Source organism: Pinus tabuliformis, chromosome 5_1 (genome assembly GCF_031772625.1).
Source record: "Pinus tabuliformis cultivar Carrire ecotype Pingquan chromosome 5_1, CPIR1, whole genome shotgun sequence".
Taxonomy (NCBI): Eukaryota; Viridiplantae; Streptophyta; class Pinopsida; order Pinales; family Pinaceae; genus Pinus; species Pinus tabuliformis.
This window is the reverse complement of record NC_142305.1, coordinates 199,555,522-199,566,505: the sequence shown is the minus strand read 5'-3', so window position 1 is coordinate 199,566,505 and position 10,984 is coordinate 199,555,522.

The following is a 10,984-nucleotide window of genomic DNA, read 5'->3' as shown; positions in this document are numbered from 1 at the left end:
CAAAAGGAAATTTGCAGTAAGCAAACGTTTCCCATGGACAAATGAAAGCTATTTTTGGTTGATCAGTAGGTAGTATGTTGATTTGATTGTAACCGGAAAAACCATCCATAAAGGAGAATATTTCACTGCCGGCACAATCATCAATGATTTGATCAATATAGGGGGTTGGATAATTGTCTTTGGGACAAGCTCGATTAATATCCCTATAATCGATACATATTCTTATCGTTCCTTGCCTTTTGTTAACAGGAACAATATTCGATACCCAATCTGTTAAAGGAATTGGATAAATGAAACCTGCTTGAAGTAATTTCTCAACTTCTGCTTTAATAGCAGCAGCTTTTCGCGGATGTATCTGACGCAAACGTTGCCGGACAGGTTTAGCATCCGGGTAAGTTTTTATTTCATGAACAACAACTGATGGATCGATTCCTGGCATTTATTCATATGACTAGGAAAACACGTCACAGAATTCTTGAAATAGGGCCTTATAAGTTTGGAGTTCATTTTCTGTACAGGAGGCACCTATATGAATGTTTTCAACAATTCCAGGTTTAACTGAAATGTCAATAGGAACCGTTCGAGAAATATTTCCCAAATTTAATTTAGAATCAAGATTTTGCAATGGATTCTGTGGTTCTTTGACATAATCAGTAGTAAAAATAGATGAAAAAACATTTTCAAAATGATCAAGCTCAGGTACGAACGAAGATCGACAATGAAGATCTTCCCATGGTAAATCATCAACAGACAAAAGTTCACGAATCTGCTCATCTGTATGAACAAGCTCAGAAAAAGTTGTTGAAGCTGAGGTTGATATTGAAAGTGATTCTCCACGGACCACATTCATTAGATCGATTTCGGTTGAACAAGGGTCAGAAAATGACTGTACAGACTGATATGCAATTTCATAGGGACTCAAAGGCATCACATCACCGAATGAATCCACCTCAGACTCAGAAGGTACGATCCAAGGATCATCAAAAAAAATAGTGTTCGATGAAATCATATGAATGGTTGCAGTAGAAGGCGATACGCTAGGAGGAGGAAAGGAAAAAGTTCCTAGTAAACCAGAATCTTTAATCAATCCTACCCCAACATTCTTGTAAGGGATAGTTGTTTTACCGACATGTTGGATACTTTTAGAAGAGGCTGGGTCAGATGAGAAGTAAGTCAGCTAGTCTATGGTTACGATATTTCCATTATGAGGAAACTTTATAAGCCGAAAGACCGATGAAACAACAATAGTCATAGCATAAGACCAACTGCGACCCAAGAGAAGGTTGTAATCTAGACGGGCATCAACCACTTCCACATCTAGATTAACAGTTTTGCCTTCAACCCCTATAGGTAAATCCTGTATAATGCCAAAAGGATGGAACCCATGGCCATCAAAATCCTTTAGAATCCTCAGGGATTGATTGAGTGTAGGAGAACCAAGCGATCTCCAACACTAGATCGACATAATACACGTAGAATCTCCCTCATCAATTACAGTCCTAAAGCAAGGTCTGTTTTTTACTAACACTGGAATCTAGAAAGCCATTTGATGAGGTAGGTGAGGTGTACTATTTTCTAAATCAAAGATTATAAGGTTCGAGTCCTGAATATCAATAGCTCCTATAGCCGACAATAGTAATTTACGTTGTGCTGGGCATGATTACAGCACCTCCAAAGCCGACATTGCTGAAGGGGAAACAGCTAAGTCTTCAAAATGTTATAATTCTGAGCAGCTCTCGCATGCGGATTGAAAGCTAATTTTCAAAGTATACCTTTAGCAGGCAGTCTGATTACTAAGTCTGGGTTAGGTTTCTCGATCTGTATCGGATCAGAACCAGGAGTTGAAGTTGATGGGTTTGAATTACTTCCATAATCTTGCGATAGCGTCGCAATCCTAACATGAGACATCATTATTATGGGTTCCTCTGAGGCATTTGAGGAAGAACCAATCATCTTACTATCTTGACTAGGAAAAGGATCCTTCAAGACAGCGGGAGTTTGAGAACCTTTAACAATTTTCGCAACCTCAGCGCGATGTGGGCAGTCTCTTGTAAAATGCTCTTCGTCACAAATGAGACAAGGATAGCGAGGTTTACGTTTCTCGTCAGTAGATTCAGCTTTATCTGATTTCTCTTTTGAGTTTTGTTTATTTTTCTTCTTCCCCTTCTTTTTACCACCGGACTTTGATTTGGCCATAGATGATTCTACGACACGAATATCGGCAGGAATTTCAGCAAAAGAGTCTCCTGTCGGGGAATCTGGTAAATTTATAATAGGAGAAGAATTCTTTGAAGATTTATTCTTGCTTTCGGTGTTAACTGAACCAATCATACCATCAACGGTATGAGACCCTGAAGGAGCTGCAGTGATTTGATTTTGTTTTGGAAGGTCGGGGATTTTTTCGTGTAAAGTACCCAACTGCGTATAAACAAGGTCAAGGTACTCAGCCTCACTAATTACTTGCTCTTCAGTAACAACTCCTACCTTAGCTACATCCTCAGTGATTTTAGGTAATAATGATTTAACAAACCATTCAACTAAAATTTGAGTCGCTAATTTCTCAGCCGGATAAATTGTTCTTGCGGACAAGACTGATCTCCCTAGTATCAACTGATATCTAACGACAAGCAAGACAAGAAAATCTACCTTTCTCTAAATATATTGTGATTCATTAATAAAAACTAAGAGGTGCCTTAGACCCTACCTTAAGTCCAACGCTAGTTTGTGGCAGCCATGCTTCGACCATCCGAATGAGTTTCCTTTTGAGAACCTGCAATCACAAACAAGCACACATCAAATAACACCTGCATAGCTAATATAATAAATCATATTCATCATGGTGATCAAGGAATCCATGAAATAAACCATAAAAGACAGCTTATTGAGAAAAATAAACTTGATTGTATTAACTTTGAAAATAAGAAGAACTTTACAACCTTTGGTGCCTTGATGTTGTACAAGCTCCTCCCAGGGTCTAGACAGGAATCTCCTCTACTTTGACAAGCCTCACACTCTTCCCAATGAGATCAAAAAAGGTATGTAATCTCTCCTCTCAAGCTCAATTAGGAAGACTAAATTCCAACAAAATTTCACCTCAAAAATCTTTAACTTTCAACCTCCTTAGTAACCAGCCCAATGCCTCATTTTATAGTGCAAAGGAAGGAGGTTACAGGTCCACCTATGAAGGGATAGAGTCCTCCTTCAAAGGGATAAGCTCCTCACATCAAGGGGTTAGCTCCTTAAGGTATGGGATGCATGAACCTTAAAGGAGCGAACTTGCCACCTCAAGATTCCCTCTAGAAGCTTCCAGAAATAACCCAAAGTGAGTTTTTAAGAATGTACTTGCGCCTTTTTGACTTTTATAGGGGTTCGCACCCATTACACAGAGACAGAGTCGTCAGGTACACAGGGGACATGACCAGTAGGTGCGGGACCGCAGGTAATGCTAAGATAAAGTGCGGAACCAAAGTTTTAGAGACTTTTAAGGGCTTTCTCTTATTTTTCAAGGCTTGACATGAAGAATTGAGGTTTAAGACTTGCAAAAGAGGAAAGTATGAGTGGTGACAGACTCACACTGATTACAGAATGTCATGGTGACAATATTTTGTGCAACAGGAAGGGAGTTGCAACCCCCTAACTCTTGTACTAGCCGATGTGATTACTAGTATGTAGGGAGATCGGTCTTGTCCGCAAGAACGATTTATTCGGCCGACAAATTGGCGACTCAAATTTTAGCTGAATGGTTTGTTAAATCATTATTACCTAAAATCACTAAGGATGTAGCTAAGGCAGGAGTTGTTACTAAAGAGCAAGTAATTGCTCAGGCTCAGTACCTTGACCTCGTTTATACATAGTCGGGTACTTTACACGAAAAAATCCCCGACCTTCCGAAACAAAATCAAATAACTGCAGCTCCTTCAGGGTTTCATGCTGCTGATGGTATGATTGGTTCAGTTAACACCAAAAGTAAGAAGAAATCTTCAAAGAATTATTCTCCTATTATAACTTTACCAGATTCCCCGACAGGAGACTCTTTCGCTGAAATTCCTGCCGATATTCATGTCGTAGAATCATCTATGGCCAAATCAAAATCCGGTGGTAAAAAGAAGGGGAAGAAGAAAAATGAAAAAAACTCAAAAGATAAATCAGATAAAACTGAATCTACTAACAAGAAATGTAAACCTCGCTATCCTTGTCTCATTTGTGACGAAGAACATTTTACAAGAGACTGCCCACATCGCGCTGAGGTTGCGAAAATCGTCAAAGGTTCTCAAACACCTGTTGTCTTGAAGGATCCTTTTCCTAGTCAAGATAGTAAGATGATTGGTTCTTCCTCCAATGCCTCAGAAGAACCCATAATGAAGATGTCTCATGTTAGGATTGAGACACGATCGCAAGATTATGGAAGTAAAAGTCATGTTGGTGGTAAGGAAGCAGAATCTTCTAATTCAAACCCATCAACTTCAATTCCTAGTTCTGATCCGCTACAGATCGAGAAACCTAACCCAGACTTAGTAATCAAACCTCTTGCTAAAGCTATACTTCTGAAGTCAGCTTTCAATCCACATGCGAGAGCTGCTCAGAATTATAACATTGTTGAAGACTTAGTTGTTTCCCCTTCAACAATGTCGGCTTTGGAGGTGCTGCAATCATGCCCAGCACAGCGTAAATTACTTTTGTCGGTTATAGGAGCTGTTGATATTCAGGATTCGAACCTTATAATCTTCGATTTAGAGAATAGTACATCTCGCCTACCTCATCAAATGGCTTTCCAGATTCCAGTGTTTGTAAAAAATATACCTTGCTTTAGGACTGTAATTGATGAGGGAGCTTCTACGTGTATTATGTCGATCCAGTGTTGGAGATCTCTTGGTTCTCCTACACTCAATCAATCCCCAATGATTCTAAAGGCTTTTGATGGCCGTGGGTTCCATCCTTTTGGCATTCTACAGGCTTTACCTATAGGGGTTGAAGGGAAAACGGTTAATCTAGATGTGGAAGTGGTTGATGCCCCTCTAGATTACAACCTTCTCTTGGGTCGCAGTTGGTCTTATGCTATGACTGCTGTTGTTTCATCGGTCTTTCAGCTCATCAAGTTTCCTCATAATGGAAATATTGTAACCATAGACCAGCTAACTTACTTTTCATCCGACCCAACCTCTTCTGAAAGTATTCAACATGTCGGTAAAACAACTATCCCTTACAAGGATGTTGGGGTAGGATTGATTAAAGATTCTGGTTTACTAGGAACTTTTTCCTTTCCTCCTCCTAACATATTGCCTTCTACTTCAACCATTCATATGATTTCATCAAACACTATTTCTTTTGATGATCCTTGGATCGTACCTTCCGAATCTGAGGTGGATTCATTCGGTGATGTGATGTCTTTGAGTCCCTATGAAATTGCATATCAGGTTGTACAGTCGTTTTCTGACCCTTGTTCAACCGAAATCGACCTAATGAATGTGGTCCATGGACAATCACTTTCAATATCAACCTCAGCTTCAACAACTTTTTCTGATCCTATTCATATGGATGAGCAGATTCGGGAACTTTTTTTTGTTGATGATTTACCATGGGAAGATCTTCATCATCGATCTTCATTCTTACCTGAGCTTGATCATTTTGAAAATGATTTTTCATCTATTTTTACTACTGATTATGTCAAAGAACCACAAAATCCATTGCAACATCCTGATTCTGAGTTAAATTTGGGAAATATTTCTCGAACGGTTCCTATTGACATTTCATTTAAACCTGGAGTTGTTGAAAACATTCATATAGGTGCCTCCTGTACAGAAAATGAAATACAAACTTATAAGGCCCTATTTCAAGAATTCCGCGACATGTTTGCCTGGTCATATGAAGAAATGCCAGGAATCGATCCAGCAATTGTTCTACATGAAATTAAAACTTACCCGGATGCTAAACCTTTCTGGCAACGTTTGTGTCAGATACATCCGCGAAAAGATGCTGCTATTAAAGCAGAAGTTGAGAAATTACTTCAAGCAGGTTTCATTTATCCAATTCCCCTAACGGATTGGGTATCAAATATTGTTTCTATTAACAAAAAGCAAGGAACAATAAGAATATGTATCGATTATAGGGATATTAATCGAGCTTGTCCCAAAGACAATTATCCAACCCCCTATATCGATCAAATCATTAATGATTGTGCCGGTAGTGAAATATTCTCCTTTATGGATGGTTTTTCCGGTTATAATCAAAGCAACATACTCCATGCTGATCAACCAAAAACGGCTTTCATTTGTCCATGGGGGACGTTTGCTTACTACAAATTACCTTTTGGATTGAAGAACGTCGGAGCAACTTTTCAAAGAGCTATGTCTTACGCGTTTCATGACATCAAGCACATTGTGTAGCCTTATCTCGATGATTTACCTACCCATTCATTACGTAGAGCCGATCATCTCACTCATTTACGAGCAATCTTTATGAGATGTAGGCATTATCGAATTAGGCTGAATCCACACAAATGTGTTTTCTGCATAGAAACGGGTCGTTTACTGGGATTTGTTATTTCAAAATTCGGCATTCGTGTTGATCCCTCAAAGGTTGAAGCTATTGTAAAATTGCCTCCTCCTTCGACTCTTCGCCAACTCCAAAGTTTGCAAGGGAAAGCAAACTTTTTACGTCATTTCATTCCTAATTACGCCGAGATAACAAAGGGTTTTACCAGGTTGTTAAAACAGAATGCTCCATTCTTTTGGGATGAGATAGCTGACAAATATTTTGATGCACTTAAACACGCGTTGACCCATGCACTGTTATTGCATCCTCCCAACTACAACCAGGATTACTTCTTGTACCTCGCCGCTTCTCATTCCACCATTGGGATGGTTTTAGTTCAGGAAGATGAATTCAATAGTGAACATGTGATTTACTATCTTAGTCGAACTTTGAATCCGACTGAGCTTAAATATTCACATGTGGAGAAATTGGCCTTGGCAGCTGTTCAAGCTGTCCAAAGATTTCGTCATTACATCTTACTATGCAAAACTACCGTAATTTCTGACTGTAACCCTATGATCTATATTTTGACCAAACAATTGCTAGGGGGCAAGTATTCCAAATGGATTGTTATCCTGTAGGAATTTGACTTGGAATTTGAAAAATCCAAGGCAAAGAAATCTTTAGCTTTTGAGGGAACTGATGTGTGATTTCCCGCGTGCTGATACTGAAACTGTGGCAGAAGAGCCCATTGCGGACGAATCCTTGTTTCTTATCAGTACTCTTGATCCATGGTATGGAGATATCATAGTTTGTCTCCAAACCCAATATTTTCAACCTGAAATTTCACGATCTCAGCGACGAAAAATACGTTTCCAATCCCAACAATACAAAATTATTGGAGATACACTCTATTGTTGTGGGGTGGATTTCTTTTTCCGATGTTGTTTAACTCATGAAGAAGCTAAAAAGGTTCTAAATGACTGTCACTCTGGAGCATGTGGCGGTCATATGTTTGGGTATACCACAACCCAAAAGATATTGCACGCTGGTTTGGTCGTCTTTATGTTAAGATTGTATCTATGCGGTCCGAAAATGCCACAATTGTCAAATTTTTTATTATAAGATGCGTGCTCCACCTGCTCCTCTCCACCCTATAATTGTTGTCGATCCTTTTACAAAGTGGGGTATCGACTTTATTACATGTAACCCTCACTCAGCCGGGGGGCATGCGTATATCATCCTTGCGGTAGATTATTTTACTAAGTGGGCCGAGGCGATGCCTACATTTTCGGTAGATGGCAAAACTACTGCAATTTTAGTTTTCAATCATATAATTACTAGATTCGGTGTTCCACAAGCGATTATTACTGATCATGGGAGTCATTTTCGAAACATCATGATGACTGAACTAACAGATCAACTTGGCCTGCGTCACGATAGTTCTATTCCATATTACCCACAGGATAATGGTCTGGTTGAAGCCATCAACAAAGTTCTAGTCATTATGATCCTACAAATCATTGGTATTCATAGGTTGAATTGGCATAACATGTTATTTTCAGCGGTTTGGGCGTATCGAACCTCAGTAAAAACATCAACTGGTTTCACTCCTTTTCAACTGGTTTACAGTTTGGAAGCTGTGTTATCCATTGAGTGCGAAATTTTGTCATTACAAATAGCCATAGAATTACTCCCAGCCACTTCAAAAGATGAGAAACGTTTGTTGTACTTAGCTCAGCTAGATGAGAATCGACGTGATGCTACACTAGCAATCGAAACTCATGCCAAACGAATTAAAGCTCAGTACGACCGAAATGTTACACCTTGTAATTTTTCGGAAGGAGACCTAGTCTTACTATACGATCAAGCAAACGATAAGCTAGGGACTAGAAAATTCATACCTATGTGGCATGGTCCTTATGTTGTTAAGTGAAAGCTGGCAAAAGGGGCCTATGAATTGGTAGATTTTGACGGTGTCTCTTTGGGTAAACCCAGAAATGGTCTTTATCTGAAGAGATATTATGCTTAAATCTGGGTGTGGAGATTTTAGTTAGATTAGTTTCTTTTTAGCTGGTGTGTTTTAGATTAGAAAAGTGTGCCTAGTTTAAAGAGTGTTTTTATCATTATTCCTACTTATCTTGATTTTACTCTTGATATTGCAAATGTCGACGTCTCTTCAAACATACATTGGTTTCGCTGATGGCACTTGTCATAATACATGGAACATTTATTCCGCAGCTTGGGTTATCTATTCACCCTCTGATGAGTTGGTATCTATGCATGGGGTAAGCCTCGGTCAAACAACAAACAACATTGCAGAGTATAGTGCAGTGATTGAGTTATTATCTGAATCCATCTCATTCTGGATTCGGAGTTTGATTGTTAGGTTAGATTCTGAACTCGTTGTATTACAGCTTAATAGAGTTTATGCCATTAGAAATCCAGTGTTATTAAGATTATTTTTTAGAGTTCGTCTCTTGGAATGTGAATTTGACTATATTGAATATCAGCATATTCCAAGATATTTAAATACATTAGCAAATGCAATTTCTTCTAGAATGTTAAATAGACATTTGCAATAATCAAACAGTAAATTTAAAAACATTTCATAACATGTTATATAAGATAGCCAGTAATAGTAATATAGCATAGCATAGAAGTGTGTCAAACATACATCGTCTTTGATCATAGGTTGAAAAACACCTTATGATTAGCAAAAATGATAGTACAAAAAGCAAAAATGTCATATGAGTCTACAAAGGCGATCATCCTATCCCTGGTGATGATCACGATAAGAAACCACTGCTCGGGCCACCTTACAAAGGAACCTCCTGAAAGGTCCTGGGACCCCAATCACATAGCACTGTAACCTAAGAGGAATATCATCTATTCTAGTCTCTGGAATATCTGCTGTCAAACGCTCTAGATGATTTTCCAATTCGGTCAGGGTCTTTGTAGATTGGTCCTGTGGGGCCGATACTACTGCAGCTAGGTGTCTCCTCTCATAGGGTCAGAGAGCGGCTGGTCGCCGTGGACCCACATCTGCATTTGAAACTTTTATTATCAGTTTTGGATGATTTAAAAACCAAAAAAAAAATAGTTAAAGCTTAGAAAATATTGAGAATGATTTTACCTAAATCATCCCACTGCTCTCCTGGTGGAAGAGTCATGTCTGGGTCACCACGATAATCCATCCCAGCATATGGAAAATCCTGAATCACGAAAATTTGGTTCTCCAACCAACGAAAATACTCAGGCGGAAATCGAAAAACCTTTGAACCCTCCTCAGGATGACGGGCCATAACTGCAACCCATCGCATTAGCTAAGGCTCTCGAGGAAGTCCAACTCCAACGGAAAGCTACTGTGGGACCAACATTGGGACCCTCTCTAGACCAAAGCTCACAACTAGGAAACCATATCCAAAGTATTTTAGTTGTCCGTTCCTTGCTCTAGTTAGTTGGCCTTTTACATTCACTAACACAGCTTCGCACCTGTTGAAGATGGTGCCTCGATAACAGTCTACTGTCGTTCGCATTTGGGATCTAGTAGCTACATGCAGTGCCACGCTTCCGTACAGTCTAGTGACAGTAAATTCAATCACTTTAAGTTCATGATGGGAGATAGTTTTGGTATCGATCCCTTTGTCCTTTGTTTGGTCATTACAAAACTCTAGTTGGAGACTATCGACAGATTGACCACCTGGCCTAGTCCCGAATAGAGATAATCGTTCACCTCTCTTGGGCAAACCAGTCAGGAAATAAATTTCCTCTAGCTCGATTTCGAGCTGGTGGCCGCCAATAATGAAACACTGGTCCTGTATATTCCACCTGTCTACCAGCCATTACAAAAAGTCTATTTGGGCCCTCATGCTAGGTATAGCCCAGAATTTAAATAGCCCGCATGCCCTCAATGCATCCAATGATGGCTGATGATTTATTGTAGCTAGTTCCACATCTTCTTGCTCCTGTTCCCGCCAAATGAGCATTTTGTATATCCTACATTGTAAAAACAATGGATTAGAACATTTTAGTTCAAAAAATTTTGGGCGGAAATGGAAAAATTTGCATTTTTAAAACCCATTTCGTGGGATCCGCACCCGCTAGTTAGGGACAGTGCGTAGGTCTGCACTCTTCCCAAGCAGCAGGTGCAGGCCCCTAGCTCTTTCCTTTGTAGGAAAAAGTCGGGGTCCGCAGGTTTTGTATGTTGCGCCTGCCGACCCCCGCGAGCGGTTTTTTAAAACTAATTTTTCCTTAAAAAATCAAAATGGAAGCCTAAAAATGAAATGAAAATGGTTGAAATGCAAGATTAAGGTGATGTGGATTACCTGGAGCTGACGGTTTTCGATTCCAACGGACGGATTTTCCGTAATCTTCACAGGAATTTTCTTACCCAAAAGCTCTCTTTTCTCACTCTGAAGTCAAACAGTAAAAATGAATTTACAAAAGCCCTTTTTATAAGCTTTTTTGAATAAACGAATTTTTAATTTGTTGATTTTTCACTTTAAAAGGT